Source organism: Pholcus phalangioides, unplaced genomic scaffold (genome assembly GCF_987345545.1).
Source record: "Pholcus phalangioides strain wild (caught in Gottingen) unplaced genomic scaffold, Ppha-v1.0 ptg000004l_1, whole genome shotgun sequence".
Lineage (NCBI taxonomy): Eukaryota > Metazoa > Arthropoda > Arachnida > Araneae > Pholcidae > Pholcus > Pholcus phalangioides.
In genome coordinates this window covers 39488421-39515459 of record NW_028301597.1, presented here as the reverse complement: position 1 = coordinate 39515459, position 27039 = coordinate 39488421, and the positions used below count along the sequence as shown (strand labels likewise).

The following is a 27039-nucleotide window of genomic DNA, read 5'->3' as shown; positions in this document are numbered from 1 at the left end:
GAACGCAAATTATTTAAGCAATTTAAAAAGAAAACGCATGATGAATAGAAACATTTTTCTTTCATAGAAAAGACAAAACATAGACTTTGAAACAATTTCATATTTCAGAAAAAGACTCCACTCTTGAATTTCGTCATGACCTTTCGAGGCAATGTAACTATTTCGAATCCATCGCAATTATTTGACCCATGTCTGCGAAGGACAATATAACCTATATGATAGTATCACTGTTTAAAGGAATGTTGTATCATCTATCAGCTAAAGATTCAACAAATTTCACAAACCGGCTTATCTATTTCAAATTCCATTTTCCTGAGAAAATTAAAAGAACTACTAATTTGTTTCATCTTTCAACTTTTCATCTTGACATGTTTCCCCTTTTCCACTTGTTTCATCGCTATTTCAAACTTGTCATTTGGTCGGTGTTAAAGAGTCCTTTCTGAAACACTGTATATTCGATATAAGGCATTGATTTTAGTTTCACTTGAAGATTTCACCGGATATCAAAGCGTCATCTATGTAGCAACAGCCATTAGTATCACAGACGAATGACCAAAGTTTAAATTATACAAAATATTTTCCACAAAATGCACCCTCATTCTCAGACCAACATCAAAACGCATAAATTTTTACACTAATTCATCAACCATCCATGACAGCAAACATTAACGCTGTCACAAATTATTTTCCCGATACGAACACATTAATTACCACCAATCACTAAAGGAAAGAAAAAAATGCATAATTTTATCTCATCTAAACAAAACCTAATTAACAAAATCATTAATTAAATTAATAAAATAAATTATTCATAACCTAAACAATATCCATTTTCCTAAAAAAAATAGAGTAACTAAAAAATGCATAACATTGTGTAATGACCGAACACTCACTTTAAATATTAAACGCGAAAACACAAACTCATTAAATAATTTAAAATTAAAACGCATGTAACAAATAAAAATGATGAATAGAAATACTTTTTCTTTCATTTAAGGAAACAAAACATAGAATTTTAAGTTTTATGGAAAAAAAAAAGTTCTTTTGAAGTTATCAAAAAGAGAAAAAAAACTATAAGTAAAGCAAGAGCTTTCATGTAATGGATCCGTAAAATAAACACAAATAATTTAGTGAGGGGAAAAAAAATGGAAAGTGAATGTTTCGCCGAAAGGAATAAAATAATTAAGAGATGAAAACGAGTTTTTCTTCTAAGAAAAATATCTACACAATGTAAAAGGAAATTTATATGGGCATGCATTGAATAAGGATAAGAGAATTAGCCAAAGACACAAAACAACACACAATTTGCGACGAGTCTCTAATTAACGCGTCGGAGATTTTAAGTTCAATGAGCACCTAAAGAAATTGGGTTCGAAAGCACATAACGTGTTAAAAAGAAGAGCGAAGTTTGTTAACACATACGAGAAAATGGCGATTATTCACCCAATTTATTCCGATTCGCTAAATGTAAAGCTGGTTTTTCCGTCTAACAAGCATTCAAAACACACACACACACATACAGTATTTCCAACTGAAAAGGAATCTTTTTCTTGGTGATATTACGAATTCCCTCTCGTAATTAAGATCGGGTATTTTTCCCTTCTCCGAATACTTAAATACTTACTGACAAAAGCGTCGTAATTCTCTTATTTGAGCTTGTTTTATATTTTTTACCCTCTTTCTTATTTGAATAATTAATCCCTATTTAAAAGTTACTTTGATAATATTTTTTTACGCGACCTAAAGGTCTTAAAGATGCTTTTTATGAAGTAATATCTTAAATACTTTGATGAGCGTTTGGTGGAAATTAATTTCCATGTTATGAAATGAGATTTTTTTTTAATATGCATATTAATTTTTGAACTCGGTTATAACGAACTTGGTTGTAACGCCATCGTGGTTATCATATTTATGATTGGCATCCCGGCTAGATACCCCTAGAGCAGCGATTCTCAACCTGTTTTATTCGCGATGCCAGTATGTGTATTCGAAGTGGCTCCTAAACATATTTATGTTGTTAGAGTTGTGGTTGTTTCGTGTTCTTGCTGATTCTACCATCTGTCTTTTGTATTTTGCAGTGGAGACTAGTTGGCGTTCACGCTTTCCATTTGAAAAAGTCTCTCCGCACAGATCAGGCAGACCTACAACATGATACATAACATGAAAATTCAAGCATTTACCATGCTTGAGGCACTATACCGAATTGGTTGATTGCTCTCTAACCCAAGACCTTGCTTGGTTCCTGCATTTCTGATCCAGGAGATAGTGCATTCCTTCAATACACTATCTTCAAGACCAGGAATGTAGAATATCATTCAACGTCAATACCCCGATGAAATCCACCGAAAATCTGAATTACTTTACTTAACAATTCATATCTGAGCTATATTATTTCCGTGAAAAGTCATAAAGTATATTCTCATAGCAATGCTATTCTAATTGAAATACTTAAATAAAGATACCTAATATACAAAACATAAAACTTTCTACACAAAATGGGAAAAAAATAAAAGATCGAGAGATATATATGCTACCATTAGAATATAGGAACATCATACACGGTACGTATATCATATGGAACATGGAACATAGGAGAACATTCCAGCACACAAGGAAAGTTCCTTATTATTATTTTTTTCTTTCTATCTGGGAAAACGGGGGGAAAAAAAGGGAAGATAATATCACTTGCAGTGTAAGTAAAACAAGGAAAAGGGGGGACTGAGGTGGCCCTCGTATTGCCAGGCTAGACATAAGAGGATTAGGATACAATGTCATCCGAACAACGCTGCCTGATACTACATCCTATCCTTTTCTTTTGCTTGTCTCTTTGGTAAATAGAAATAAAAGAACAGAAAGATCTAGATAGAAGAAAGAAAAAAGATAAAGTTCCAAGGTATCTAAGGTAATCTGATTGAATCTTTATCTTTTGTGCGTGGATAACTCTTCCTTTCTTTTTTTGTTTCCTGCCCGTAAATCAGCTGGAAATGAAACCTCCAACTAGGGAATCGTACCAAAAGTGTTTAGCCCTTACTCAGGCAAAAAATGCTCTTTTTTTTTTGTTCTCTGTGGTAACGTAATACCATCGGTAATAACAAGAAGAACGATAAAAACTCTGTGATAATCACCATGACGTGTTACTTCTATTTGGTGTCTTGGATCTTCAAGAAAATAATATACAGATGTACGGGGGACCATCCATAAATTCGTAAATACAGTGTAACCTCTATTTCGTGGAAAAAGAAATTCGTCCGTAAAAGAGGGGTGACTAGGAGTGTGAAATGCATATTTTTATTATACAAGGAGAAATCATTATTTGCGCAAAAGAGGGGTGATCACATCTGACGGGTGTCCGTTAAGAGGTGTTTTACTGTAATATAAAAATTCATAAAAATTGGGGGAAAGAATGCGGTTTTTGCGGAAAGGTTGTTCTCACGAACAGAAATTTTTTGATTGAGGAAATTGGTTCAGTATTTCATCCATAGAGGACGTGCACGATAGCAAATCACTGGAATTACACTATTCAGTGCCCTATAAATGCAAGGTTTACGACTAAGAGCTCATTTCTGAATTTTCATGTTACTGGCACATACATAAAGTTTTCATTATGATTTTGACATAGGTGGATAAAGCACTATAGAAGTTGTTTTAGCTTCAGTGGGCCATTCGAGGCTTAATCGTCCGCTGAAGCTTCATGAACACACACGTTTCGGAAGCAGGAGAGATTGAAGAAAGTTTCTGTAAATTAATTTCGTGCTTTGAATTTGTGAAGCGCCCTCTATTGACAAAATTTGAACTTTTTTCTGTACCATAAGAAATCCTCTTCGTGAGAATAAGTTTTAAACAAACCGCATTCAAATATAACAATTCCCTCTCTTCTTCAATTTTTATAAATTTTTAAACTATTTACTGATTAATTTCATATCCTGTATTTAATTTCAAGCATTTATCAAATTCACCAACGGCACTTGATTATTAAGCATAATCGCCGGTAAATGTGATAATGCCTTCAGTATTAATCAAATTTACCAACAACTCTTGGATATTATGAACATTCGCAGGTAAAAATTATAAATTCATCGTACTTACCAGAGATGATTGATAAGTATAAGAACCGATAATTATGTATAATAGCCACAATCACGTTTACCATAACACGCATAATGAGTCTATGCATCTAACTTTTTATTTTACTTTTGGTATAAAATTTAAAGGACGGTAGATAATAGCTAAGATAAAGAAGAAAACTGAAAAGGAATGAAATTCGTGCATCACCACGAAATGCTTTTCTAAGGAATTTGTTTGTTTCTTCTAAAAGTTAGTAGAAACAAAGTTTCCGGAAGAACTTTTCCTCGGCAAATGTCAATAGTTTTAAGATAAACGGACGCATTCCTTTTTCTCCTCTCTCTCTTTACTCTCTACTAGTCTTTTATCTCCTGAATGGCCGGCCACCTCGATGATATAAATTTCTTGTTGCTGCAAAATATTATTTGGTTAAGATTAGAAATCGATTGTTATCGATAAAAATAAACATATCATTAATACGAAGGGATTAGTATATTCATTGCTTCTCCTATGAAATGGGTGAAATGAAAATTTTGGAAATCGTGGTGGTTTTACGTTTTTTTATATTCGCGTTGCCTTATGTAGAGTTAGCCCCTTGAAATACTAGGCTGATTCATCCATAATATTTGATTAAAATTATGTGTGACGTCGATATTATCTCTACAGACAATTGCTGTTCCCTCTCCTGCTTTTTTTAAACGATTTACTAGACATTATCCTGAGTAGCGACTTGTTATTTGTTTAAGGCAGGCATCTTCCACCCGTTGGCTGGCGAGCTCCACGGTGCTCCCTGATGCATCCGAGTGTTCGATACTCGTGTCCGATTTCGTGCTCGCGAGCACTTGGTCAACGTTGCAATTAAATACCTTGTACAAATTGCATTCAGGGATTGAAATCAATCTTGATTTCATGCATTCGTATGTCAAACTTGTGATTAGGGTGCTCTTCTTTGGATGATGGGTACAGGCAGTGCTCTCGACTGGAAAAAGGTTGAAGACTTCTAGCGTAAGGTATCCGACTACGTCGAAAACGTTATTTTGGAAGAAAATATCGATTTTCTTTTAAATTTTTCATGAAAGCCCTATTTTTTTGTGATTCCAAAACAGGCCGTGTTTTGTTTATACGACGCTCAGAAGTTACGTCCACTTAAATATTGCGTTTTTATATACAAGTGATAAATGAATAAAAGCTTTGAAGATGTTTTACGAAGAATGCTATTTTCGACATATTAGGTTTGAAACAGGATTTATAAAAATCTGTTCATTGTATAATTGCGAAATTTTGATACGACATTTTGCTATATATTGTTGAGGTTACGAGCCAAAAATCTAAAGTCTATCACAGTGTTTTCCAAAGTGGGTAATAGTCCCCCACAGGGACAATGCAGGAGTCCAGGGCGGTGGTAGAAGCTTTGGGTTTAGCATAGGATCCTATGGGTCGGCTTGAGTTGTGGGTGGACAATGAGAAGAAAATATTTCTGAAGAATAGGGTGGGGGCGATAGAACAAAAAGTTTTGGAAACTACGGACTATTACATATTTCTTGAATAGCCGTGTTTCATACACGAAATTTCAAATAATTCGCACGTACACAAACAGATTTGATTGCAACTTATGAGATATCATACAGTCCCTTATTTTTGTTCATAACCTGCACCATCACTAGCTGAATGTACTGTGAAATTAGCAAAACATTTTATTCGCAGAATGAAGGATCTCAACTGAATTTATATCACCTACCTGCCTCTTCCATAGTTCGAATGACTTGGTGGAACATTTCTCTTTGTTCATTACTGACAATCAAAATGGATTTCTGGAGTCATTCAATATCCAAAATTTTTGAACGAATAGAGCAGGTCTTGAACAAGCTGTTAGTACTATTTCACACATGTATAGCCTAAATATGTAAATTTTGAAACGTATTAAAAATTAAATGTCATGCAACCAGAAAACTAGACGTGATGGCAAATTTTTAAGATCAGATCTAGAATCAACTCCAAAATATAATTAAGAACAGCTAAATTTTTCCATGCTAGAAAAACCTTGTACACTAGTTTAATAAATACATTCCATATCCTCTCATAAAAAAACTGAAATCGCACAAATGTAAAGATCAAATATTAATGCAACTTAATTATTTAAAATTTCATAAAATTTTATCTATTTTATTAAAATTTCATCAATTTTAATAACTGCATATGTTTTAAAGGAAACAAAAGAAAATAAAAGTCGAATGATTCATGATGCAGAAGATATTGACTTAAATGGAATCCTTTAAGAAAGAGAGAGAGAGGGAGACTCCGTGATCCAAAAAAATTCATAGATAATATCAATTTATATGTTTAAAAAAAGTGAAAACGCAACTCAACGAAGTCTAAAACCACAAAGTGAAGTTCAAAAGATCATTTCCGAAGTGAAAATTCAGTTTAGGAGAGGAATTCAAAAAGGAGAAGGAAAATACCCATATAAAATGCTTTCTTTTTCTCCCCATTCCAAAAGGTACTAACTCATTGTACTGTGACGCCATCTATTAGCCAAGGTTGTGATTATCTACACAAACCGGCGTGACTGAAATTCTATTCTCGCTCATTATACAATTAAACAAATTACTTGTTTTCTTTTCATCTTCCTGACTAACATTTTTTCCAACTTATGTCGTTTCACAGTTGAGGAGTCCTTTCTCAAACACACTGTAAAAAGTTAATCTTAAAAAAAAGCAACCCTATGTTTCAACTTGCTATATCTTTCTATTACAGAAATAAACTGCCAAAACAATCGCAAAAAAAATTATCAAGATAAATATGACTTAATTCACAATTATGGTAAAATAATGAATATAACACCAGAGTTCTCCCATCTTCTCTATAATTCTAAGGCCATCCACCATCTACTCAAATTTCAAATCCCTCCCAACACTACGAAGATATAGCACCACATACATGCTCAAATTACCAAACCAACACATTGGATAAATCATCCATTCCACATCCTCTCATAAAAGAAACTCACATCAAATAAAAAGACCAAATATTAATTAAACTTAATTACTTAAAATTTCATCAATCTTAATACCTCGTAATATCTCTTAAAGAAAACACGAGAAAATAAAAATCGAATGATTTATAATGCACAAGGATAATAAGATATTAGCTGAAATGGAATCTTTAGGGAGACCCCCACGATGTCATCGAGCTCTTTCCAAATAATCAAAAAATATATATAATAATTCATAAATAAATACTAATGTAAAAATGTAAAAACTTGCAATTCGACGAAGTCTAAAACCACAAAGTGAACTTCAAAAGATTACTTCCGATGTAAAAATTCAATTCAAGAGAGGATTTTGAAAGAGGAGAGGAAATACGCATATAAAATGCCTCTTTTTTATCATTTCCTATGACATTCCAAAGGAAAAACAGTTTCCAGCATCAAATTGAACGAAGATTATTTGGCAATCTAAGGAGAATTTAAGAGCGGATGTGAAGAAAGGGAGATATATAGAGGAGCATTTTCTTTTCTTCACAAAACAGAATAATTTCTCTAATTTATTATTATTACTATTTCTATCTAAAACTCCATGTTGTATTTGCTTTTCAGCATCGTTACGCACGCGAATCTAGTCCAAAGTTAGTCTTGAGAGAAATCGAGAGGGATGGTCGGCTATTAAACGTTTTTTTAGCACGGTTTTTCTCCATTTTCTCTACGAATCTAAAAAAAAAACATTCACCACCTCCTCAGATTTCAAAAACCCCTCCCAACATATACATTTGCATCACCAAACAAACATTGGATAAATCAATCCGTTCCACGTCCTCTCGTAAAAGATACTTAAAAGTCCACAAAAAGAATAAATATTAATTAAAATTAATTATTTAAAATTTCATCAATTTTAATACCTCGTATATCCTTTAAAGGAAACACAAGGAAAATAAAAATCGAATGATTTATAATGCACAAGGGTAATAAGATATTAACTGAAATGGCATCCATAGAGAGATTCCATGATGTCATCGAGCCCTTTCCAGATAATCCAAAAAAAAAATCATAAATAAATACTAATGCAAAAAAAAAGTAAAAACCTGCAATTCGACGAAGTCTAAAACCACAAAGTAAACTTCAAAAGATGACTTCCGATGTGAAAATTCAATTTAGGAGAGGAATTTGAAGGAGGAGGAGAAGAGGAAATGCGCATATAAAATGCCTCTTTTTTTTCGTTCTTAACTTCTTCTAAGACATTCCAAGGGGAAAGCAGTTTCCAGCATCAAATTTAAGGAAGATTATTTGGCAATCTAAGGAGAACTTGGAGGAGACGTGAAGAAAAGCGAGATGGAAAAACCTTTTCTTCTTCTTCCTTCACAAAACAGAATATTTTCTGAAATTTTTTTTTATTTTATTATTGTTATTTCTATCCAAAACTCCATCTTGTATTGGCTTTTTAGTATCGTTACGCACGCGAATCCCGTCCAAAGTTAGTCTAGAGAGAAATCGAGGGGGCTGGTCGGTTGTTTAGTACGGAAGAAAATTTTCTTCTAAGAAAGACGTATAAGACGATTCCACCTGCGCTATCTTCTACTACTTAAAGTTTCATCAAGACCCTTTCCTATTTATTTTTTTTTTTAGCTCATGGTAGGGTCATTTATGGGGAAGAAGACGGCATTGATATAAGGGTAAAAGGAGGTGAAAGACGGCTATCGATTTTGAAGTTACCTCTTCTTATATATATTTTTTTTATTATTATTATTTATTTCTTTTTTTTTCTTTCATCTCTGTAGAGATAGATGCACGAAAAATGAGTTTATCATTCATCTTTTATCTTTCCTTTTTTTTTAAAGAAGAAAATTGCTGTTATTGAACTGTCGGACCGTCATCCATTTTTTAACATTCATCTCTCTTCTTGCTCCTTTTTTCCTACTATAATCTAAGAAATGCTTTAAAAAGAAAGGAAGAAAAAAAAAATCAGGTATATAAGTACTCTGCAATTACTTGCTGCTTTATCTCTTCCCATTCTTCTATTTTCTTATTTTTTTAGTATTATTATTCTCCTCTTTCTTTGTGATTATACTACTACTACTAGCGATTCATTTCTTGGAAGACCATTAAGTATATACTGGAGGTTTGACTTCTAAATTTGTATTCTTAGAAGAAAAGGGGGGTGTGTGATTGTGATGATGAAGACGTTGTGTTATCTGATACGCGAGACGTGAAATCATTGCAATGATATCCTGCTATAGATTATCAATTTTGAAACATTTATCAACTTGGATGACTGTCGTTTTGACGACACGCGCGCGCGCGTGTGTGTGTGTGCGATATCGATTTTAAATGGTTATGAGTTCGGATTTCATGAGTGACGCTTCATTAAGAGTGGATTATGGTCGATATCAATTCTTTTTTTTTTTTTTTTTTGGCAGAATATTCCTGAATAATATTGATCGGGGTTCGTGAAACTTAATGTTTAGACCATTAACTGCCGAAAGTTATTGGCTGAAGAAGTGTTTGAATCTGATGTGTGGAATGTCTATGAAGATTAACCGTGGAATTATACCGAATAAAATTGTCGTTGAAGAAGAAAATCAAGAGAAATTTCCTTGATACAGGGGACATAGGACTAAATACAGCAGAATAAAATACAGAGTTGTAGCTAGATCTTAAATTACTACCAGAATTAATTCGATCAGAAAACAATGAGGCAGTTATGGTTTGGGACGTAAGTGCTCGTATTTCACGCGTAAAACTAATGTATGACGAATAGAATACAGTGAAACCCCCCTCTCAATGGGCACCCTTCTTTTACGACCAAATAATAATCACCCAGTATATAATAGTAGTTATGCATTTTAAACCTCTGATTAACGGACACCCTTCTTTTACGGACGAATTTTTTGTCCCCAAAAGAGAGGCCTTACTGTAAATAAAGCAAAAAAGTTCGTTATATACGAGTACGGCATGTAATGAGAATCTAGCTATTATAAGTGATAGTCGAAGAGCAAATGTTAAAGGTACAAAAAATATTCGTTTATAGGGAGTTGGAAATTAGGAAGCTTCTCAAATTTGGCGACTCATAACGTCACCAAAATTGTCACATGCCAATTTTTAATTTCTATCGCTAAGAATTGAACTGAACATCGTTTACACTGCTCAACGCTGATTTTATTGATAAAGATATTTCAGTGATTGTAGGGTGATTTTGGGGGCCATGAATCCAAACCTTTGTCAGATTGGCTCTAGTATTTCAGAAAAATTAAAATTAAATTTCAATAGTTAAACATAAATAACATACAAATCACATTGAAACTGGGTAAATATCAATTACTGTTAATGATATTTCAGTGATTTTATAGTTATTTGGGAACGCTGGTTATTATGAATCTGGCATTGGTTTCGTCTGATTGGCTTCAATTTCCAAGATGAAGAGAAAATTAAATTTCCCAAAGTAATATATACATAAGAAGCATAGAAATCGCATTGAAACTTTATGTGAAATATATATCAATAATAAACTTAAGATCAATGCATATAAAACCACCGATATCTGATGTTGATATAAATGTAATAATATATATAGTGAACTCAATAGAAAATTAAACCAAAAAGTTGAAATTAAAAATTTTCAACGCAAAAATTAGTGGCCGTAAACTACATTGAAAAATATTGTGAGAAATACTCTCAATATATTATCTCATAACCTACAGCCAATTCGGCAAAATAAACACTAGTTTTGAAATCAACACCTCCAATATACCTTGAAACCGCTGGAATTCCTTTTGCAGAACTTCTATTTTTTTTAAATTCATAATACATTTTTTTAGCAGTGTTATTATCATAAAGAGGACTTATTGTATGGTAAAGAACAAAAAGTAGTTTTTGGAGTTATGAATGACTTATACAGCAGAACCTCTCGATAACGGACACGAAAGGGACCAAAATTTGAGTCCGCTAACGGGGAGTTAAATACATTAAAGCTCTATTCCCCGAGACCGTTTACGGGGAGTTTCCGTTAGGGGAGTTTCGACGACGCTCTAACCGACTGAGCTAACAGCCGTCATGCAGCTCGCCTATATTCCTGAAGAGAAGATGGTTGTATGTTGTCGTACATTGCTGGTTTCTTAACCGGTTCAAAATAAACGATATTGGGAAATCATAGAGGCAGAAATTTCATAATATTTATTAAATGTATGGCCCGTGTGGGGATCGAACCCACGACCTTCGCGTTATTAGCACGACGCTCTAACCGACTGAGCTAACAGGCCGTCGTCTATATCGCCTATAGTCTTGAAGAGAAGATGGTTGTACGTTTTCCTACATTGCTAGTTTCTTGGCCAGTTCAAAATAAACTATATTGGGAAATCATGGAGGCAGAAATTTCATAATGTTTGTTAAATGCGTGGCCCGTGTGGGGATCGAACCCACGACCTTCGCGTTATTAGCACGTCGCTCTAACCGACTGAGCTAACAGGCCGCCGTACATACCGCCTATATTCTTGAAGAGAAGATGGTTGAATGTTGCCGTACATTGCTGGTTTCTTAACCGGTTCAAAATAAACGATATTGGGAAATCATAGAGGCAGAAATTTCATAATATTTATTAAATGCATGGCCCGTGTGGGGATCGAACCCACGACCTTCGCGTTATTAGCACGACGCTCTAACCGACTGAGCTAACAGGCCTTCGTGCAACCCGCCTATATTCCTGAACAGACGATGGTGTACGTTTTCCTACATTGCTAGTTTCTTGGCCAGTTCAAAATAAACGATATTGGGAAATCATAGAGGCAGAAATTTCATAATATTTATTAAATGCATGGCCCGTGTGGGGATCGAACCCACGACCTTCGCGTTATTAGCACGACGCTCTAACCGACTGAGCTAACAGGCCTTCGTGCAACCCGCCTATATTCCTGAACAGACGATGGTTGTACGTTTTCCTACATTGCTAGTTTCTTGGCCAGTTCAAAATAAACGATATTTGGAAATCATAGAGGCAGAAATTTCATAATGTTTATTAAATGCGCGACCCGTGTGGGGATCGAACCCACGACCTTCGCGTTATTAGCACAACGCTCTAACCGACTGAGCTAACAGGCCTTCGTGCAACCCGCCTATATTCCTGAACAGACGATGGTTGTACGTTTTCCTACATTGCTAGTTTCTTGGCCAGTTCAAAATAAACGATATTGGGAAATCATAGAGGCAGAAATTTCATAATATTTATTAAATGCATGGCCCGTGTGGGGATCGAACCCACGACCTTCGCGTTATTAGCACGACGCTCTAACCGACTGAGCTAACAGGCCGTCGTACAACCCGCCTATATTCCTGAAGAGAAGATGGTTGTACGTTTTCCTACATTGCTAGTTTCTTGGCCAGTTCAAAATAAACGATATTTGGAAATCATAGAGGCAGAAATTTCATAATGTTTATTAAATGCGTGACCCGTGTGGGGATCGAACCCACGACCTTCGCGTTATTAGCACAACGCTCTAACCGACTGAGCTAAGAGGCCGTCGTCTACATCGCCTATAGTCTTGAAGAGAAGATGGTTGTACGTTTTCCTACATTGCTAGTTTCTTGGCCAGTTCAAAATAAACTATATTGGGAAATCATGGAGGCAGAAATTTCATAATGTTTGTTAAATGCATGGCCCGTGTGGGGATCGAACCCACGACCTTCGCGTTATTAGCACGACGCTCTAACCGACTGAGATAACAGGCCGCCGTACATACCGCCTATAGTCTTGAAGAGAAGATGGTTGTACGTTTTCCTACATTACTGGTTTCTTAACCGGTTCAAAATAAACTATATTGGGAAATCATAGAGGCAGAAATTTCATAATATTTATTCAATGCGTGGCCCGTGTGGGGATCGAACCCACGACCTTCGCGTTATTAGCACGACGCTCTAACCGACTGAGCTAACAGGCCTTCGTGCAACCCGCCTATATTCCTGAACAGACGATGGTTTTACGTTTTCCTACATTGCTAGTTTCTTGGCCAGTTCAAAATAAACGCTATTTGGAAATCATAGAGGCAGAAATTTCATAATGTTTATTAAATGCATGGCCCGTGTGGGGATCGAACCCACGACCTTCGCGTTATTAGCACGACGCTCTAACCGACTGAGCTAACAGGCCTTCGTGCAACCCGCCTATATTCCTGAACAGACGATGGTTTTACGTTTTCCTACATTGCTAGTTTCTTGGCCAGTTCAAAATAAACGCTATTTGGAAATCATAGAGGCAGAAATTTCATAATGTTTGTTAAATGCGTGGCCCGTGTGGGGATCGAACCCACGACCTTCGCGTTATTAGCACGTCGCTCTAACCGACTGAGCTAACAGGCCGTCGTACATATCGCCTATATTCTTGAAGAGAAGATGGTTGTATGTTGTCGTACATTGCTGGTTTCTTAACCGGTTCAAAATAAACGATATTGGGAAATCATAGAGGCAGAAATTTCATAATATTTATTAAATGCATGGCCCGTGTGGGGATCGAACCCACGACCTTCGCGTTATTAGCACGACGCTCTAACCGACTGAGCTAACAGGCCGTCGTACAACCCGCCTATATTCCTGAAGAGAAGATGGTTGTACGTTTTCCTACATTGCTAGTTTCTTGGCCAGTTCAAAATAAACGATATTTGGAAATCATAGAGGCAGAAATTTCATAATATTTATTAAATGCATGGCCCGTGTGGGGATCGAACCCACGACCTTCGCGTTATTAGCACAACGCTCTAACCGACTGAGCTAACAGGCCGTCGTCTATATCGCCTATAGTCTTGAAGAGAAGATGGTTGTACGTTTTCCTACATTGCTAGTTTCTTGGCCAGTTCAAAATAAACTATATTGGGAAATCATGGAGGCAGAAATTTCATAATGTTTGTTAAATGCATGGCCCGTGTGGGGATCGAACCCACGACCTTCGCGTTATTAGCACGACGCTCTAACCGACTGAGATAACAGGCCGCCGTACATACCGCCTATAGTCTTGAAGAGAAGATGGTTGTACGTTTTCCTACATTGCTGGTTTCTTAACCGGTTCAAAATAAACTATATTGGGAAATCATAGAGGCAGAAATTTCATAATATTTATTGAATGCGTGGCCCGTGTGGGGATCGAACACACGACCTTCGCGTTATTAGCACGACGCTCTAACCGACTGAGCTAACAGGCCGTCGTACAACCCGCCTATATTCCTGAAGAGAAGATGGTTGTACGTTTTCCTACATTGCTAGTTTCTTGGCCAGTTCAAAATAAACGATATTTGGAAATCATAGAGGCAGAAATTTCATAATATTTATTAAATGCATGGCCCGTGTGGGGATCGAACCCACGACCTTCGCGTTATTAGCACAACGCTCTAACCGACTGAGCTAACAGGCCTTCGTGCAACCCGCCTATATTCCTGAACAGACGATGGTTGTACGTTTTCCTACATTGCTAGTTTCTTGACCAGTTCAAAATAAACTATATTGGGAAATCATGGGGGCAGAAATTTCATAATGTTTGTTAAATGCGTGGCCCGTGTGGGGATCGAACCCACGACCTTCGCGTTATTAGCACGTCGCTCTAACCGACTGAGCTAACAGGCCTTCGTGCAACCCGCCTATATTCCTGAACAGACGATGGTTTTACGTTTTCCTACATTGCCAGTTTCTTGGCCAGTTCAAAATAAACGCTATTTGGAAATCATAGAGGCAGAAATTTCATAATGTTTATTAAATGCATGGCCCGTGTGGGGATCGAACCCACGACCTTCGCGTTATTAGCACGTCGCTCTAACCGACTGAGCTAACAGGCCGCCGTGCATATCGCCCATATTCTTGAAGAGAAGATGGTTGTATGTTGTCGTACATTGCTGGTTTCTTAACCGGTTCAAAATAAACGATATTGGGAAATCATAGAGGCAGAAATTTCATAATATTTATTAAATGCATGGCCCGTGTGGGGATCGAACCCACGACCTTCGCGTTATTAGCACGACGCTCTAACCGACTGAGCTAACAGGCCTTCGTGCAACCCGCCTATATTCCTGAACAGACGATGGTTGTACGTTTTCCTACATTGCTAGTTTCTTGGCCAGTTCAAAATAATCGCTATTTGGAAATCATAGAGGCAGAAATTTCATAATGTTTATTAAATGCATGGCCCGTCGACCTTCGCGTTATTAGCACGACGCTCTAACCGACTGAGCTAACAGGCCTTCGTGCAACCCGCCTATATTCCTGAACAGACGATGGTTTTACGTTTTCCTACATTGCTAGTTTCTTGGCCAGTTCAAAATAATCGCTATTTGGAAATCATAGAGGCAGAAATTTCATAATGTTTATTAAATGCATGGCCCGTGTGGGGATCGAACCCACGACCTTCGCGTTATTAGCACGACGCTCTAACCGACTGAGCTAACAGGCCTTCGTGCAACCCGCCTATATTCCTGAACAGACGATGGTTTTACGTTTTCCTACATTGCTAGTTTCTTGGCCAGTTCAAAATAAACGCTATTTGGAAATCATAGAGGCAGAAATTTCATAATGTTTATTAAATGCATGGCCCGTGTGGGGATCGAACCCACGACCTTCGCGTTATTAGCACGTCGCTCTAACCGACTGAGCTAACAGGCCTTCGTGCAACCCGCCTATATTCCTGAACAGACGATGGTTTTACGTTTTCCTACATTGCTAGTTTCTTGGCCAGTTTAAAATAAACGCTATTTGGAAATCATAGAGGCAGAAATTTCATAATGTTTATTAAATGCATGGCCCGTGTGGGGATCGAACCCACGACCTTCGCGTTATTAGCACGTCGCTCTAACCGACTGAGCTAACAGGACTTCGTGCAACCCGCCTATATTCCTGAACAGACGATGGTTTTACGTTTTCCTACATTGCTAGTTTCTTGGCCAGTTCAAAATAAACGCTATTTGGAAATCATAGAGGCAGAAATTTCATAATGTTTATTAAATGCATGGCCCGTGTGGGGATCGAACCCACGACCTTCGCGTTATTAGCACGTCGCTCTAACCGACTGAGCTAACAGGCCGCCGTGCATATCGCCTATATTCTTGAAGAGAAGATGGTTGTATGTTGTCGTACATTGCTGGTTTCTTAACCGGTTCAAAATAAACGATATTGGGAAATCATAGAGGCAGAAATTTCATAATATTTATTAAATGCATGGCCCGTGTGGGGATCGAACCCACGACCTTCGCGTTATTAGCAGGACGCTCTAACCGACTGAGCTAACAGGCCTTCGTGCAACCCGCCTATATTCCTGAACAGACGATGGTTGTACGTTTTCCTACATTGCTAGTTTCTTGGCCAGTTCAAAATAATCGCTATTTGGAAATCATAGAGGCAGAAATTTCATAATGCTTATTAAATGCATGGCCCGTGTGGGGATCGAACCCACGACCTTCGCGTTATTAGCACGACGCTCTAACCGACTGAGCTAACAGGCCTTCGTGCAACCCGCCTATATTCCTGAACAGACGATGGTTTTACGTTTTCCTACATTGCTAGTTTCTTGGCCAGTTCAAAATAAACGCTATTTGGAAATCATAGAGGCAGAAATTTCATAATGTTTATTAAATGCATGGCCCGTGTGGGGATCGAACCCACGACCTTCGCGTTATTAGCACGTCGCTCTAACCGACTGAGCTAACAGGCCGCCGTGCATATCGCCTATATTCTTGAAGAGAAGATGGTTGTATGTTGTCGTACATTGCTGGTTTCTTAACCGGTTCAAAATAAACGATATTGGGAAATCATAGAGGCAGAAATTTCATAATATTTATTAAATGCATGGCCCGTGTGGGGATCGAACCCACGAACTTCGCGTTATCAGCAGGACGCTCTAACCGAATGAGTTAACAGGCCTTTCGTGCAACCCGCCTATATTCCTGAACAGACGATGGTTGTACGTTTTCCTACATTGCTAGTTTCTTGGCCAGTTCAAAATAAACTATATTGGGAAATCATGGAGGCAGAAATTTCATAATGTTTGTTAAATGCGTGGCCCGTGTGGGGATCGAACCCACGACCTTCGCGTTATTAGCACGTCGCTCTAACCGACTGAGCTAACAGGCCGCCGTACATACCGCCTATATTCTTGAAGAGAAGATGGTTGAATGTTGCCGTACATTGCTGGTTTCTTAACCGGTTCAAAATAAACGATATTGGGAAATCATAGAGGCAGAAATTTCATAATATTTATTAAATGCATGGCCCGTGTGGGGATCGAACCCACGACCTTCGCGTTATTAGCACGACGCTCTAACCGACTGAGCTAACAGGCCTTCGTGCAACCCGCCTATATTCCTGAACAGACGATGGTGTACGTTTTCCTACATTGCTAGTTTCTTGGCCAGTTCAAAATAAACGATATTGGGAAATCATAGAGGCAGAAATTTCATAATATTTATTAAATGCATGGCCCGTGTGGGGATCGAACCCACGACCTTCGCGTTATTAGCACGACGCTCTAACCGACTGAGCTAACAGGCCTTCGTGCAACCCGCCTATATTCCTGAACAGACGATGGTTGTACGTTTTCCTACATTGCTAGTTTCTTGGCCAGTTCAAAATAAACGATATTTGGAAATCATAGAGGCAGAAATTTCATAATGTTTATTAAATGCGCGACCCGTGTGGGGATCGAACCCACGACCTTCGCGTTATTAGCACAACGCTCTAACCGACTGAGCTAACAGGCCTTCGTGCAACCCGCCTATATTCCTGAACAGACGATGGTTGTACGTTTTCCTACATTGCTAGTTTCTTGGCCAGTTCAAAATAAACGATATTGGGAAATCATAGAGGCAGAAATTTCATAATATTTATTAAATGCATGGCCCGTGTGGGGATCGAACCCACGACCTTCGCGTTATTAGCACGACGCTCTAACCGACTGAGCTAACAGGCCGTCGTACAACCCGCCTATATTCCTGAAGAGAAGATGGTTGTACGTTTTCCTACATTGCTAGTTTCTTGGCCAGTTCAAAATAAACGATATTTGGAAATCATAGAGGCAGAAATTTCATAATGTTTATTAAATGCGTGACCCGTGTGGGGATCGAACCCACGACCTTCGCGTTATTAGCACAACGCTCTAACCGACTGAGCTAAGAGGCCGTCGTCTACATCGCCTATAGTCTTGAAGAGAAGATGGTTGTACGTTTTCCTACATTGCTAGTTTCTTGGCCAGTTCAAAATAAACTATATTGGGAAATCATGGAGGCAGAAATTTCATAATGTTTGTTAAATGCATGGCCCGTGTGGGGATCGAACCCACGACCTTCGCGTTATTAGCACGACGCTCTAACCGACTGAGATAACAGGCCGCCGTACATACCGCCTATAGTCTTGAAGAGAAGATGGTTGTACGTTTTCCTACATTACTGGTTTCTTAACCGGTTCAAAATAAACTATATTGGGAAATCATAGAGGCAGAAATTTCATAATATTTATTCAATGCGTGGCCCGTGTGGGGATCGAACCCACGACCTTCGCGTTATTAGCACGACGCTCTAACCGACTGAGCTAACAGGCCTTCGTGCAACCCGCCTATATTCCTGAACAGACGATGGTTTTACGTTTTCCTACATTGCTAGTTTCTTGGCCAGTTCAAAATAAACGCTATTTGGAAATCATAGAGGCAGAAATTTCATAATGTTTATTAAATGCATGGCCCGTGTGGGGATCGAACCCACGACCTTCGCGTTATTAGCACGACGCTCTAACCGACTGAGCTAACAGGCCTTCGTGCAACCCGCCTATATTCCTGAACAGACGATGGTTTTACGTTTTCCTACATTGCTAGTTTCTTGGCCAGTTCAAAATAAACGCTATTTGGAAATCATAGAGGCAGAAATTTCATAATGTTTGTTAAATGCGTGGCCCGTGTGGGGATCGAACCCACGACCTTCGCGTTATTAGCACGTCGCTCTAACCGACTGAGCTAACAGGCCGTCGTACATATCGCCTATATTCTTGAAGAGAAGATGGTTGTATGTTGTCGTACATTGCTGGTTTCTTAACCGGTTCAAAATAAACGATATTGGGAAATCATAGAGGCAGAAATTTCATAATATTTATTAAATGCATGGCCCGTGTGGGGATCGAACCCACGACCTTCGCGTTATTAGCACGACGCTCTAACCGACTGAGCTAACAGGCCGTCGTACAACCCGCCTATATTCCTGAAGAGAAGATGGTTGTACGTTTTCCTACATTGCTAGTTTCTTGGCCAGTTCAAAATAAACGATATTTGGAAATCATAGAGGCAGAAATTTCATAATATTTATTAAATGCATGGCCCGTGTGGGGATCGAACCCACGACCTTCGCGTTATTAGCACAACGCTCTAACCGACTGAGCTAACAGGCCGTCGTCTATATCGCCTATAGTCTTGAAGAGAAGATGGTTGTACGTTTTCCTACATTGCTAGTTTCTTGGCCAGTTCAAAATAAACTATATTGGGAAATCATGGAGGCAGAAATTTCATAATGTTTGTTAAATGCATGGCCCGTGTGGGGATCGAACCCACGACCTTCGCGTTATTAGCACGACGCTCTAACCGACTGAGATAACAGGCCGCCGTACATACCGCCTATAGTCTTGAAGAGAAGATGGTTGTACGTTTTCCTACATTGCTGGTTTCTTAACCGGTTCAAAATAAACTATATTGGGAAATCATAGAGGCAGAAATTTCATAATATTTATTGAATGCGTGGCCCGTGTGGGGATCGAACACACGACCTTCGCGTTATTAGCACGACGCTCTAACCGACTGAGCTAACAGGCCGTCGTACAACCCGCCTATATTCCTGAAGAGAAGATGGTTGTACGTTTTCCTACATTGCTAGTTTCTTGGCCAGTTCAAAATAAACGATATTTGGAAATCATAGAGGCAGAAATTTCATAATATTTATTAAATGCATGGCCCGTGTGGGGATCGAACCCACGACCTTCGCGTTATTAGCACAACGCTCTAACCGACTGAGCTAACAGGCCTTCGTGCAACCCGCCTATATTCCTGAACAGACGATGGTTGTACGTTTTCCTACATTGCTAGTTTCTTGACCAGTTCAAAATAAACTATATTGGGAAATCATGGGGGCAGAAATTTCATAATGTTTGTTAAATGCGTGGCCCGTGTGGGGATCGAACCCACGACCTTCGCGTTATTAGCACGTCGCTCTAACCGACTGAGCTAACAGGCCTTCGTGCAACCCGCCTATATTCCTGAACAGACGATGGTTTTACGTTTTCCTACATTGCCAGTTTCTTGGCCAGTTCAAAATAAACGCTATTTGGAAATCATAGAGGCAGAAATTTCATAATGTTTATTAAATGCATGGCCCGTGTGGGGATCGAACCCACGACCTTCGCGTTATTAGCACGTCGCTCTAACCGACTGAGCTAACAGGCCGCCGTGCATATCGCCTATATTCTTGAAGAGAAGATGGTTGTATGTTGTCGTACATTGCTGGTTTCTTAACCGGTTCAAAATAAACGATATTGGGAAATCATAGAGGCAGAAATTTCATAATATTTATTAAATGCATGGCCCGTGTGGGGATCGAACCCACGACCTTCGCGTTATTAGCACGACGCTCTAACCGACTGAGCTAACAGGCCTTCGTGCAACCCGCCTATATTCCTGAACAGACGATGGTTGTACGTTTTCCTACATTGCTAGTTTCTTGGCCAGTTCAAAATAATCGCTATTTGGAAATCATAGAGGCAGAAATTTCATAATGTTTATTAAATGCATGGCCCGTCGACCTTCGCGTTATTAGCACGACGCTCTAACCGACTGAGCTAACAGGCCTTCGTGCAACCCGCCTATATTCCTGAACAGACGATGGTTTTACGTTTTCCTACATTGCTAGTTTCTTGGCCAGTTCAAAATAATCGCTATTTGGAAATCATAGAGGCAGAAATTTCATAATGTTTATTAAATGCATGGCCCGTGTGGGGATCGAACCCACGACCTTCGCGTTATTAGCACGACGCTCTAACCGACTGAGCTAACAGGCCTTCGTGCAACCCGCCTATATTCCTGAACAGACGATGGTTTTACGTTTTCCTACATTGCTAGTTTCTTGGCCAGTTCAAAATAAACGCTATTTGGAAATCATAGAGGCAGAAATTTCATAATGTTTATTAAATGCATGGCCCGTGTGGGGATCGAACCCACGACCTTCGCGTTATTAGCACGTCGCTCTAACCGACTGAGCTAACAGGCCGCCGTGCATATCGCCTATATTCTTGAAGAGAAGATGGTTGTATGTTGTCGTACATTGCTGGTTTCTTAACCGGTTCAAAATAAACGATATTGGGAAATCATAGAGGCAGAAATTTCATAATATTTATTAAATGCATGGCCCGTGTGGGGATCGAACCCACGACCTTCGCGTTATCAGCAGGACGCTCTAACCGAATGAGTTAACAGGCCTTTCGTGCAACCCGCCTATATTCCTGAACAGACGATGGTTGTACGTTTTCCTACATTGCTAGTTTCTTGGCCAGTTCAAAATAAACTATATTGGGAAATCATGGGGGCAGAAATTTCATAATGTTTGTTAAATGCGTGGCCCGTGTGGGGATCGAACCCACGACCTTCGCGTTATTAGCACGTCGCTCTAACCGACTGAGCTAACAGGCCGTCGTACATATCGCCTATATTCTTGAAGAGAAGATGGTTGTATGTTGTCGTACATTGCTGGTTTCTTAACCGGTTCAAAATAAACGATATTGGGAAATCATAGAGGCAGAAATTTCATAATATTTATTAAATGCATGGCCCGTGTGGGGATCGAACCCACGACCTTCGCGTTATTAGCACGACGCTCTAACCGACTGAGCTAACAGGCCGTCGTACAACCCGCCTATATTCCTGAAGAGAAGATGGTTGTACGTTTTCCTACATTGCTAGTTTCTTGGCCAGTTCAAAATAAACGCTATTTGGAAATCATAGAGGCAGAAATTTCATAATGTTTATTAAATGCATGGCCCGTGTGGGGATCGAACCCACGACCTTCGCGTTATTAGCACGACGCTCTAACCGACTGAGCTAACAGGACTTCGTGCAACCCGCCTATATTCCTGAACAGACGATGGTTTTACGTTTTCCTACATTGCTAGTTTCTTGGCCAGTTCAAAATAAACGCTATTTGGAAATCATAGAGGCAGAAATTTCATAATGTTTATTAAATGCATGGCCCGTGTGGGGATCGAACCCACGACCTTCGCGTTATTAGCACGTCGCTCTAACCGACTGAGCTAACAGGCCGCCGTGCATATCGCCTATATTCTTGAAGAGAAGATGGTTGTATGTTGTCGTACATTGCTGGTTTCTTAACCGGTTCAAAATAAACGATATTGGGAAATCATAGAGGCAGAAATTTCATAATATTTATTAAATGCATGGCCCGTGTGGGGATCGAACCCACGACCTTCGCGTTATCAGCAGGACGCTCTAACCGAATGAGTTAACAGGCCTTTCGTGCAACCCGCCTATATTCCTGAACAGACGATGGTTGTACGTTTTCCTACATTGCTAGTTTCTTGGCCAGTTCAAAATAAACTATATTGGGAAATCATGGGGGCAGAAATTTCATAATGTTTGTTAAATGCGTGGCCCGTGTGGGGATCGAACCCACGACCTTCGCGTTATTAGCACGTCGCTCTAACCGACTGAGCTAACAGGCCGTCGTACATATCGCCTATATTCTTGAAGAGAAGATGGTTGTATGTTGTCGTACATTGCTGGTTTCTTAACCGGTTCAAAATAAACGATATTGGGAAATCATAGAGGCAGAAATTTCATAATATTTATTAAATGCATGGCCCGTGTGGGGATCGAACCCACGACCTTCGCGTTATTAGCACGACGCTCTAACCGACTGAGCTAACAGGCCGTCGTACAACCCGCCTATATTCCTGAAGAGAAGATGGTTGTACGTTTTCCTACATTGCTAGTTTCTTGGCCAGTTCAAAATAAACGCTATTTGGAAATCATAGAGGCAGAAATTTCATAATGTTTATTAAATGCATGGCCCGTGTGGGGATCGAACCCACGACCTTCGCGTTATTAGCACGACGCTCTAACCGACTGAGCTAACAGGACTTCGTGCAACCCGCCTATATTCCTGAACAGACGATGGTTTTACGTTTTCCTACATTGCTAGTTTCTTGGCCAGTTCAAAATAAACGCTATTTGGAAATCATAGAGGCAGAAATTTCATAATGTTTATTAAATGCATGGCCCGTGTGGGGATCGAACCCACGACCTTCGCGTTATTAGCACGACGCTCTAACCGACTGAGCTAACAGGCCTTCGTGCAACCCGCCTATATTCCTGAACAGACGATGGTGTTACGTTTTCCTACATTGCTAGTTTCTTGGCCAGTTCAAAATAAACTATATTGGGAAATCATGGGGGCAGAAATTTCATAATGTTTGTTAAATGCGTGGCCCGTGTGGGGATCGAACCCACGACCTTCGCGTTATTAGCACGTCGCTCTAACCGCCTGAGCTAACAGGCCGTCGTACATATCGCCTATATTCTTGAAGAGAAGATGGTTGTATGTTGTCGTACATTGCTGGTTTCTTAACCGGTTCAAAATAAACGATATTGGGAAATCATAGAGGCAGAAATTTCATAATATTTATTAAATGCATGGCCCGTGTGGGGATCGAACCCACGACCTTCGCGTTATTAGCACGACGCTCTAACCGACTGAGCTAACAGGCCGTCGTACAACCCGCCTATATTCCTGAAGAGAAGATGGTTGTACGTTTTCCTACATTGCTAGTTTCTTGGCCAGTTCAAAATAAACGATATTTGGAAATCATAGAGGCAGAAATTTCATAATATTTATTAAATGCATGGCCCGTGTGGGGATCGAACCCACGACCTTCGCGTTATTAGCACAACGCTCTAACCGACTGAGCTAACAGGCCTTCGTGCAACCCGCCTATATTCCTGAACAGACGATGGTTATACGTTTTCCTACATTGCTAGTTTCTTGACCAGTTCAAAATAAACTATATTGGGAAATCATGGGGGGCAGAAATTTCATAATGTTTGTTAAATGCGTGGCCCGTGTGGGGATCGAACCCACGACCTTCGCGTTATTAGCACGTCGCTCTAACCGACTGAGCTAACAGGCCGCCGTACATATCGCCTATATTCTTGAAGAGAAGATGGTTGTATGTTGTCGTACATTGCTGGTTTCTTAACCGGTTCAAAATAAACGATATTGGGAAATCATAGAGGCAGAAATTTCATAATATTTATTAAATGCATGGCCCGTGTGGGGATCGAACCCACGACCTTCGCGTTATTAGCACGACGCTCTAACCGACTGAGCTAACAGGCCGTCGTACAACCCGCCTATATTCCTGAAGAGAAGATGGTTGTACGTTTTCCTACATTGCTAGTTTCTTGGCCAGTTCAAAATAAACGCTATTTGGAAATCATAGAGGCAGAAATTTCATAATGTTTATTAAATGCATGGCCCGTGTGGGGATCGAACCCACGACCTTCGCGTTATTAGCACGACGCTCTAACCGACTGAGCTAACAGGACTTCGTGCAACCCGCCTATATTCCTGAACAGACGATGGTTTTACGTTTTCCTACATTGCTAGTTTCTTGGCCAGTTCAAAATAAACGATATTTGGAAATCATAGAGGCAGAAATTTCATAATATTTATTAAATGCATGGCCCGTGTGGGGATCGAACCCACGACCTTCGCGTTATTAGCACAACGCTCTAACCGACTGAGCTAACAGGCCGTCGTCTATATCGCCTATAGTCTTGAAGAGAAGATGGTTGTACGTTTTCCTACATTGCTAGTTTCTTGGCCAGTTCAAAATAAACTATATTGGGAAATCATGGAGGCAGAAATTTCATAATGTTTGTTAAATGCATGGCCCGTGTGGGGATCGAACCCACGACCTTCGCGTTATTAGCACGACGCTCTAACCGACTGAGATAACAGGCCGCCGTACATACCGCCTATAGTCTTGAAGAGAAGATGGTTGTACGTTTTCCTACATTGCTGGTTTCTTAACCGGTTCAAAATAAACTATATTGGGAAATCATAGAGGCAGAAATTTCATAATATTTATTAAATGCGTGGCCCGTGTGGGGATCGAACCCACGACCTTCGCGTTATTAGCACGACGCTCTAACCGACTGAGCTAACAGGCCTTCGTGCAACCAGCCTATATTCCTGAACAGACGATGGTTTTACGTTTTCCTACATTGCTGGTTTCTTGGCCAGTTCAAAATAAACGCTATTTGGAAATCATAGAGGCAGAAATTCCATAATGTTTATTAAATGCATGGCCCGTGTGGGGATCGAACCCACGACCTTCGCGTTATTAGCACGACGCTCTAACCGACTGAGCTAACAGGCCTTCGTGCAACCCGCCTATATTCCTGAACAGACGATGGTTGTACGTTTTCCTACATTGCTGGTTTCTTAACCGGTTCAAAATAAACGATATTGGGAAATCATAGAGGCAGAAATTTCATAATATTTATTAAATGCATGGCCCGTGTGGGGATCGAACCCACGACCTTCGCGTTATTAGCACGACGCTCTAACCGACTGAGCTAACAGGCCTTCGTGCAACCCGCCTATATTCCTGAACAGACGATGGTTGTACGTTTTCCTACATTGCTAGTTTCTTGGCCAGTTCAAAATAAACTATATTGGGAAATCATGGGGGCAGAAATTTCATAATGTTTGTTAAATGCGTGGCCCGTGTGGGGATCGAACCCACGACCTTCGCGTTATTAGCACGTCGCTCTAACCGACTGAGCTAACAGGCCGTCGTACATATCGCCTATATTCTTGAAGAGAAGATGGTTGTATGTTGTCGTACATTGCTGGTTTCTTAACCGGTTCAAAATAAACGATATTGGGAAATCATAGAGGCAGAAATTTCATAATATTTATTAAATGCATGGCCCGTGTGGGGATCGAACCCACGACCTTCGCGTTATTAGCACGACGCTCTAACCGACTGAGCTAACAGGCCGTCGTACAACCCGCCTATATTCCTGAAGAGAAGATGGTTGTACGTTTTCCTACATTGCTAGTTTCTTGGCCAGTTCAAAATAAACGATATTTGGAAATCATAGAGGCAGAAATTTCATAATATTTATTAAATGCATGGCTCGTGTGGGGATCGAACCCACGACCTTCGCGTTATTAGCACAACGCTCTAACCGACTGAGCTAACAGGCCTTCGTGCAACCCGCCTATATTCCTGAACAGACGATGGTTATACGTTTTCCTACATTGCTAGTTTCTTGACCAGTTCAAAATAAACTATATTGGGAAATCATGGGGGCAGAAATTTCATAATGTTTGTTAAATGCGTGGCCCGTGTGGGGATCGAACCCACGACCTTCGCGTTATTAGCACGTCGCTCTAACCGACTGAGCTAACAGGCCGCCGTACATATCGCCTATATTCTTGAAGAGAAGATGGCTGTATGTTGTCGTACATTGCTGGTTTCTTAACCGGTTCAAAATAAACGATATTGGGAAATCATAGAGGCAGAAATTTCATAATATTTATTAAATGCATGGCCCGTGTGGGGATCGAACCCACGACCTTCGCGTTATTAGCACGACGCTCTAACCGACTGAGCTAACAGGCCGTCGTACAGCCCGCCTATATTCCTGAAGAGAAGATGGTTGTACGTTTTCCTACATTGCTAGTTTCTTGGCCAGTTCAAAATAAACGCTATTTGGAAATCATAGAGGCAGAAATTTCATAATGTTTATTAAATGCATGGCCCGTGTGGGGATCGAACCCACGACCTTCGCGTTATTAGCACGACGCTCTAACCGACTGAGCTAACAGGACTTCGTGCAACCCGCCTATATTCCTGAACAGACGATGGTTTTACGTTTTCCTACATTGCTAGTTTCTTGGCCAGTTCAAAATAAA

The 27039-nt window shown here is 39.6% G+C and overlaps 69 non-coding genes across 69 annotated transcripts; all 69 read right to left on the bottom strand.

The window, feature by feature from the left end:
• Positions 1 to 11236: 11236 nt before the first annotated feature.
• Positions 11237 to 11310, bottom strand: TRNAI-AAU (transfer RNA isoleucine (anticodon AAU)). The gene has a single exon. It is a non-coding gene; the product is annotated as a tRNA-Ile (tRNA).
• Positions 11311 to 11445: 135 nt separating this feature from the next.
• Positions 11446 to 11519, bottom strand: TRNAI-AAU (transfer RNA isoleucine (anticodon AAU)). The gene has a single exon. It is a non-coding gene; the product is annotated as a tRNA-Ile (tRNA).
• A 135-nt stretch (positions 11520 to 11654) lies between these two features.
• Positions 11655 to 11728, bottom strand: TRNAI-AAU (transfer RNA isoleucine (anticodon AAU)). Its single transcript has one exon. It is a non-coding gene; the product is annotated as a tRNA-Ile (tRNA).
• A 134-nt stretch (positions 11729 to 11862) lies between these two features.
• On the bottom strand, positions 11863 to 11936 carry TRNAI-AAU (transfer RNA isoleucine (anticodon AAU)). The gene has a single exon. It is a non-coding gene; the product is annotated as a tRNA-Ile (tRNA).
• Positions 11937 to 12071: 135 nt separating this feature from the next.
• On the bottom strand, positions 12072 to 12145 carry TRNAI-AAU (transfer RNA isoleucine (anticodon AAU)). The gene has a single exon. It is a non-coding gene; the product is annotated as a tRNA-Ile (tRNA).
• A 135-nt stretch (positions 12146 to 12280) lies between these two features.
• On the bottom strand, positions 12281 to 12354 carry TRNAI-AAU (transfer RNA isoleucine (anticodon AAU)). Its single transcript has one exon. It is a non-coding gene; the product is annotated as a tRNA-Ile (tRNA).
• Positions 12355 to 12698: 344 nt separating this feature from the next.
• On the bottom strand, positions 12699 to 12772 carry TRNAI-AAU (transfer RNA isoleucine (anticodon AAU)). Its single transcript has one exon. It is a non-coding gene; the product is annotated as a tRNA-Ile (tRNA).
• Positions 12773 to 12907: 135 nt separating this feature from the next.
• Positions 12908 to 12981, bottom strand: TRNAI-AAU (transfer RNA isoleucine (anticodon AAU)). Its single transcript has one exon. It is a non-coding gene; the product is annotated as a tRNA-Ile (tRNA).
• A 135-nt stretch (positions 12982 to 13116) lies between these two features.
• Positions 13117 to 13190, bottom strand: TRNAI-AAU (transfer RNA isoleucine (anticodon AAU)). Its single transcript has one exon. It is a non-coding gene; the product is annotated as a tRNA-Ile (tRNA).
• Positions 13191 to 13325: 135 nt separating this feature from the next.
• TRNAI-AAU (transfer RNA isoleucine (anticodon AAU)) lies at positions 13326 to 13399 on the bottom strand. The gene has a single exon. It is a non-coding gene; the product is annotated as a tRNA-Ile (tRNA).
• Positions 13400 to 13534: 135 nt separating this feature from the next.
• TRNAI-AAU (transfer RNA isoleucine (anticodon AAU)) lies at positions 13535 to 13608 on the bottom strand. The gene has a single exon. It is a non-coding gene; the product is annotated as a tRNA-Ile (tRNA).
• A 135-nt stretch (positions 13609 to 13743) lies between these two features.
• On the bottom strand, positions 13744 to 13817 carry TRNAI-AAU (transfer RNA isoleucine (anticodon AAU)). Its single transcript has one exon. It is a non-coding gene; the product is annotated as a tRNA-Ile (tRNA).
• Positions 13818 to 13952: 135 nt separating this feature from the next.
• TRNAI-AAU (transfer RNA isoleucine (anticodon AAU)) lies at positions 13953 to 14026 on the bottom strand. Its single transcript has one exon. It is a non-coding gene; the product is annotated as a tRNA-Ile (tRNA).
• A 135-nt stretch (positions 14027 to 14161) lies between these two features.
• On the bottom strand, positions 14162 to 14235 carry TRNAI-AAU (transfer RNA isoleucine (anticodon AAU)). Its single transcript has one exon. It is a non-coding gene; the product is annotated as a tRNA-Ile (tRNA).
• A 135-nt stretch (positions 14236 to 14370) lies between these two features.
• On the bottom strand, positions 14371 to 14444 carry TRNAI-AAU (transfer RNA isoleucine (anticodon AAU)). The gene has a single exon. It is a non-coding gene; the product is annotated as a tRNA-Ile (tRNA).
• Positions 14445 to 14579: 135 nt separating this feature from the next.
• Positions 14580 to 14653, bottom strand: TRNAI-AAU (transfer RNA isoleucine (anticodon AAU)). The gene has a single exon. It is a non-coding gene; the product is annotated as a tRNA-Ile (tRNA).
• A 135-nt stretch (positions 14654 to 14788) lies between these two features.
• On the bottom strand, positions 14789 to 14862 carry TRNAI-AAU (transfer RNA isoleucine (anticodon AAU)). The gene has a single exon. It is a non-coding gene; the product is annotated as a tRNA-Ile (tRNA).
• Positions 14863 to 14997: 135 nt separating this feature from the next.
• On the bottom strand, positions 14998 to 15071 carry TRNAI-AAU (transfer RNA isoleucine (anticodon AAU)). The gene has a single exon. It is a non-coding gene; the product is annotated as a tRNA-Ile (tRNA).
• Positions 15072 to 15399: 328 nt separating this feature from the next.
• TRNAI-AAU (transfer RNA isoleucine (anticodon AAU)) lies at positions 15400 to 15473 on the bottom strand. The gene has a single exon. It is a non-coding gene; the product is annotated as a tRNA-Ile (tRNA).
• A 135-nt stretch (positions 15474 to 15608) lies between these two features.
• On the bottom strand, positions 15609 to 15682 carry TRNAI-AAU (transfer RNA isoleucine (anticodon AAU)). Its single transcript has one exon. It is a non-coding gene; the product is annotated as a tRNA-Ile (tRNA).
• Positions 15683 to 16026: 344 nt separating this feature from the next.
• On the bottom strand, positions 16027 to 16100 carry TRNAI-AAU (transfer RNA isoleucine (anticodon AAU)). Its single transcript has one exon. It is a non-coding gene; the product is annotated as a tRNA-Ile (tRNA).
• Positions 16101 to 16235: 135 nt separating this feature from the next.
• Positions 16236 to 16309, bottom strand: TRNAI-AAU (transfer RNA isoleucine (anticodon AAU)). Its single transcript has one exon. It is a non-coding gene; the product is annotated as a tRNA-Ile (tRNA).
• Positions 16310 to 16444: 135 nt separating this feature from the next.
• TRNAI-AAU (transfer RNA isoleucine (anticodon AAU)) lies at positions 16445 to 16518 on the bottom strand. Its single transcript has one exon. It is a non-coding gene; the product is annotated as a tRNA-Ile (tRNA).
• Positions 16519 to 16653: 135 nt separating this feature from the next.
• Positions 16654 to 16727, bottom strand: TRNAI-AAU (transfer RNA isoleucine (anticodon AAU)). Its single transcript has one exon. It is a non-coding gene; the product is annotated as a tRNA-Ile (tRNA).
• Positions 16728 to 17072: 345 nt separating this feature from the next.
• TRNAI-AAU (transfer RNA isoleucine (anticodon AAU)) lies at positions 17073 to 17146 on the bottom strand. Its single transcript has one exon. It is a non-coding gene; the product is annotated as a tRNA-Ile (tRNA).
• A 135-nt stretch (positions 17147 to 17281) lies between these two features.
• TRNAI-AAU (transfer RNA isoleucine (anticodon AAU)) lies at positions 17282 to 17355 on the bottom strand. The gene has a single exon. It is a non-coding gene; the product is annotated as a tRNA-Ile (tRNA).
• Positions 17356 to 17489: 134 nt separating this feature from the next.
• TRNAI-AAU (transfer RNA isoleucine (anticodon AAU)) lies at positions 17490 to 17563 on the bottom strand. The gene has a single exon. It is a non-coding gene; the product is annotated as a tRNA-Ile (tRNA).
• Positions 17564 to 17698: 135 nt separating this feature from the next.
• Positions 17699 to 17772, bottom strand: TRNAI-AAU (transfer RNA isoleucine (anticodon AAU)). Its single transcript has one exon. It is a non-coding gene; the product is annotated as a tRNA-Ile (tRNA).
• Positions 17773 to 17907: 135 nt separating this feature from the next.
• On the bottom strand, positions 17908 to 17981 carry TRNAI-AAU (transfer RNA isoleucine (anticodon AAU)). The gene has a single exon. It is a non-coding gene; the product is annotated as a tRNA-Ile (tRNA).
• A 344-nt stretch (positions 17982 to 18325) lies between these two features.
• On the bottom strand, positions 18326 to 18399 carry TRNAI-AAU (transfer RNA isoleucine (anticodon AAU)). The gene has a single exon. It is a non-coding gene; the product is annotated as a tRNA-Ile (tRNA).
• Positions 18400 to 18534: 135 nt separating this feature from the next.
• TRNAI-AAU (transfer RNA isoleucine (anticodon AAU)) lies at positions 18535 to 18608 on the bottom strand. The gene has a single exon. It is a non-coding gene; the product is annotated as a tRNA-Ile (tRNA).
• Positions 18609 to 18743: 135 nt separating this feature from the next.
• On the bottom strand, positions 18744 to 18817 carry TRNAI-AAU (transfer RNA isoleucine (anticodon AAU)). Its single transcript has one exon. It is a non-coding gene; the product is annotated as a tRNA-Ile (tRNA).
• A 135-nt stretch (positions 18818 to 18952) lies between these two features.
• On the bottom strand, positions 18953 to 19026 carry TRNAI-AAU (transfer RNA isoleucine (anticodon AAU)). The gene has a single exon. It is a non-coding gene; the product is annotated as a tRNA-Ile (tRNA).
• Positions 19027 to 19161: 135 nt separating this feature from the next.
• TRNAI-AAU (transfer RNA isoleucine (anticodon AAU)) lies at positions 19162 to 19235 on the bottom strand. The gene has a single exon. It is a non-coding gene; the product is annotated as a tRNA-Ile (tRNA).
• Positions 19236 to 19370: 135 nt separating this feature from the next.
• Positions 19371 to 19444, bottom strand: TRNAI-AAU (transfer RNA isoleucine (anticodon AAU)). The gene has a single exon. It is a non-coding gene; the product is annotated as a tRNA-Ile (tRNA).
• Positions 19445 to 19579: 135 nt separating this feature from the next.
• Positions 19580 to 19653, bottom strand: TRNAI-AAU (transfer RNA isoleucine (anticodon AAU)). The gene has a single exon. It is a non-coding gene; the product is annotated as a tRNA-Ile (tRNA).
• A 135-nt stretch (positions 19654 to 19788) lies between these two features.
• On the bottom strand, positions 19789 to 19862 carry TRNAI-AAU (transfer RNA isoleucine (anticodon AAU)). Its single transcript has one exon. It is a non-coding gene; the product is annotated as a tRNA-Ile (tRNA).
• A 135-nt stretch (positions 19863 to 19997) lies between these two features.
• Positions 19998 to 20071, bottom strand: TRNAI-AAU (transfer RNA isoleucine (anticodon AAU)). The gene has a single exon. It is a non-coding gene; the product is annotated as a tRNA-Ile (tRNA).
• Positions 20072 to 20206: 135 nt separating this feature from the next.
• TRNAI-AAU (transfer RNA isoleucine (anticodon AAU)) lies at positions 20207 to 20280 on the bottom strand. Its single transcript has one exon. It is a non-coding gene; the product is annotated as a tRNA-Ile (tRNA).
• A 135-nt stretch (positions 20281 to 20415) lies between these two features.
• On the bottom strand, positions 20416 to 20489 carry TRNAI-AAU (transfer RNA isoleucine (anticodon AAU)). The gene has a single exon. It is a non-coding gene; the product is annotated as a tRNA-Ile (tRNA).
• A 135-nt stretch (positions 20490 to 20624) lies between these two features.
• TRNAI-AAU (transfer RNA isoleucine (anticodon AAU)) lies at positions 20625 to 20698 on the bottom strand. The gene has a single exon. It is a non-coding gene; the product is annotated as a tRNA-Ile (tRNA).
• Positions 20699 to 21026: 328 nt separating this feature from the next.
• TRNAI-AAU (transfer RNA isoleucine (anticodon AAU)) lies at positions 21027 to 21100 on the bottom strand. The gene has a single exon. It is a non-coding gene; the product is annotated as a tRNA-Ile (tRNA).
• A 135-nt stretch (positions 21101 to 21235) lies between these two features.
• TRNAI-AAU (transfer RNA isoleucine (anticodon AAU)) lies at positions 21236 to 21309 on the bottom strand. The gene has a single exon. It is a non-coding gene; the product is annotated as a tRNA-Ile (tRNA).
• Positions 21310 to 21444: 135 nt separating this feature from the next.
• On the bottom strand, positions 21445 to 21518 carry TRNAI-GAU (transfer RNA isoleucine (anticodon GAU)). Its single transcript has one exon. It is a non-coding gene; the product is annotated as a tRNA-Ile (tRNA).
• Positions 21519 to 21654: 136 nt separating this feature from the next.
• On the bottom strand, positions 21655 to 21728 carry TRNAI-AAU (transfer RNA isoleucine (anticodon AAU)). The gene has a single exon. It is a non-coding gene; the product is annotated as a tRNA-Ile (tRNA).
• A 135-nt stretch (positions 21729 to 21863) lies between these two features.
• On the bottom strand, positions 21864 to 21937 carry TRNAI-AAU (transfer RNA isoleucine (anticodon AAU)). The gene has a single exon. It is a non-coding gene; the product is annotated as a tRNA-Ile (tRNA).
• Positions 21938 to 22072: 135 nt separating this feature from the next.
• On the bottom strand, positions 22073 to 22146 carry TRNAI-AAU (transfer RNA isoleucine (anticodon AAU)). Its single transcript has one exon. It is a non-coding gene; the product is annotated as a tRNA-Ile (tRNA).
• Positions 22147 to 22281: 135 nt separating this feature from the next.
• TRNAI-AAU (transfer RNA isoleucine (anticodon AAU)) lies at positions 22282 to 22355 on the bottom strand. The gene has a single exon. It is a non-coding gene; the product is annotated as a tRNA-Ile (tRNA).
• A 135-nt stretch (positions 22356 to 22490) lies between these two features.
• Positions 22491 to 22564, bottom strand: TRNAI-GAU (transfer RNA isoleucine (anticodon GAU)). The gene has a single exon. It is a non-coding gene; the product is annotated as a tRNA-Ile (tRNA).
• A 136-nt stretch (positions 22565 to 22700) lies between these two features.
• Positions 22701 to 22774, bottom strand: TRNAI-AAU (transfer RNA isoleucine (anticodon AAU)). The gene has a single exon. It is a non-coding gene; the product is annotated as a tRNA-Ile (tRNA).
• Positions 22775 to 22909: 135 nt separating this feature from the next.
• Positions 22910 to 22983, bottom strand: TRNAI-AAU (transfer RNA isoleucine (anticodon AAU)). Its single transcript has one exon. It is a non-coding gene; the product is annotated as a tRNA-Ile (tRNA).
• A 135-nt stretch (positions 22984 to 23118) lies between these two features.
• On the bottom strand, positions 23119 to 23192 carry TRNAI-AAU (transfer RNA isoleucine (anticodon AAU)). Its single transcript has one exon. It is a non-coding gene; the product is annotated as a tRNA-Ile (tRNA).
• Positions 23193 to 23327: 135 nt separating this feature from the next.
• TRNAI-AAU (transfer RNA isoleucine (anticodon AAU)) lies at positions 23328 to 23401 on the bottom strand. The gene has a single exon. It is a non-coding gene; the product is annotated as a tRNA-Ile (tRNA).
• Positions 23402 to 23745: 344 nt separating this feature from the next.
• Positions 23746 to 23819, bottom strand: TRNAI-AAU (transfer RNA isoleucine (anticodon AAU)). Its single transcript has one exon. It is a non-coding gene; the product is annotated as a tRNA-Ile (tRNA).
• Positions 23820 to 23954: 135 nt separating this feature from the next.
• TRNAI-AAU (transfer RNA isoleucine (anticodon AAU)) lies at positions 23955 to 24028 on the bottom strand. Its single transcript has one exon. It is a non-coding gene; the product is annotated as a tRNA-Ile (tRNA).
• A 136-nt stretch (positions 24029 to 24164) lies between these two features.
• TRNAI-AAU (transfer RNA isoleucine (anticodon AAU)) lies at positions 24165 to 24238 on the bottom strand. Its single transcript has one exon. It is a non-coding gene; the product is annotated as a tRNA-Ile (tRNA).
• Positions 24239 to 24373: 135 nt separating this feature from the next.
• Positions 24374 to 24447, bottom strand: TRNAI-AAU (transfer RNA isoleucine (anticodon AAU)). Its single transcript has one exon. It is a non-coding gene; the product is annotated as a tRNA-Ile (tRNA).
• A 135-nt stretch (positions 24448 to 24582) lies between these two features.
• Positions 24583 to 24656, bottom strand: TRNAI-AAU (transfer RNA isoleucine (anticodon AAU)). The gene has a single exon. It is a non-coding gene; the product is annotated as a tRNA-Ile (tRNA).
• Positions 24657 to 24791: 135 nt separating this feature from the next.
• TRNAI-AAU (transfer RNA isoleucine (anticodon AAU)) lies at positions 24792 to 24865 on the bottom strand. Its single transcript has one exon. It is a non-coding gene; the product is annotated as a tRNA-Ile (tRNA).
• Positions 24866 to 25000: 135 nt separating this feature from the next.
• Positions 25001 to 25074, bottom strand: TRNAI-AAU (transfer RNA isoleucine (anticodon AAU)). The gene has a single exon. It is a non-coding gene; the product is annotated as a tRNA-Ile (tRNA).
• Positions 25075 to 25209: 135 nt separating this feature from the next.
• Positions 25210 to 25283, bottom strand: TRNAI-AAU (transfer RNA isoleucine (anticodon AAU)). The gene has a single exon. It is a non-coding gene; the product is annotated as a tRNA-Ile (tRNA).
• A 135-nt stretch (positions 25284 to 25418) lies between these two features.
• On the bottom strand, positions 25419 to 25492 carry TRNAI-AAU (transfer RNA isoleucine (anticodon AAU)). The gene has a single exon. It is a non-coding gene; the product is annotated as a tRNA-Ile (tRNA).
• Positions 25493 to 25627: 135 nt separating this feature from the next.
• On the bottom strand, positions 25628 to 25701 carry TRNAI-AAU (transfer RNA isoleucine (anticodon AAU)). Its single transcript has one exon. It is a non-coding gene; the product is annotated as a tRNA-Ile (tRNA).
• A 135-nt stretch (positions 25702 to 25836) lies between these two features.
• TRNAI-AAU (transfer RNA isoleucine (anticodon AAU)) lies at positions 25837 to 25910 on the bottom strand. The gene has a single exon. It is a non-coding gene; the product is annotated as a tRNA-Ile (tRNA).
• Positions 25911 to 26045: 135 nt separating this feature from the next.
• TRNAI-AAU (transfer RNA isoleucine (anticodon AAU)) lies at positions 26046 to 26119 on the bottom strand. Its single transcript has one exon. It is a non-coding gene; the product is annotated as a tRNA-Ile (tRNA).
• A 135-nt stretch (positions 26120 to 26254) lies between these two features.
• On the bottom strand, positions 26255 to 26328 carry TRNAI-AAU (transfer RNA isoleucine (anticodon AAU)). The gene has a single exon. It is a non-coding gene; the product is annotated as a tRNA-Ile (tRNA).
• A 135-nt stretch (positions 26329 to 26463) lies between these two features.
• Positions 26464 to 26537, bottom strand: TRNAI-AAU (transfer RNA isoleucine (anticodon AAU)). The gene has a single exon. It is a non-coding gene; the product is annotated as a tRNA-Ile (tRNA).
• Positions 26538 to 26672: 135 nt separating this feature from the next.
• TRNAI-AAU (transfer RNA isoleucine (anticodon AAU)) lies at positions 26673 to 26746 on the bottom strand. The gene has a single exon. It is a non-coding gene; the product is annotated as a tRNA-Ile (tRNA).
• A 135-nt stretch (positions 26747 to 26881) lies between these two features.
• Positions 26882 to 26955, bottom strand: TRNAI-AAU (transfer RNA isoleucine (anticodon AAU)). Its single transcript has one exon. It is a non-coding gene; the product is annotated as a tRNA-Ile (tRNA).
• Positions 26956 to 27039: the final 84 nt, after the last annotated feature.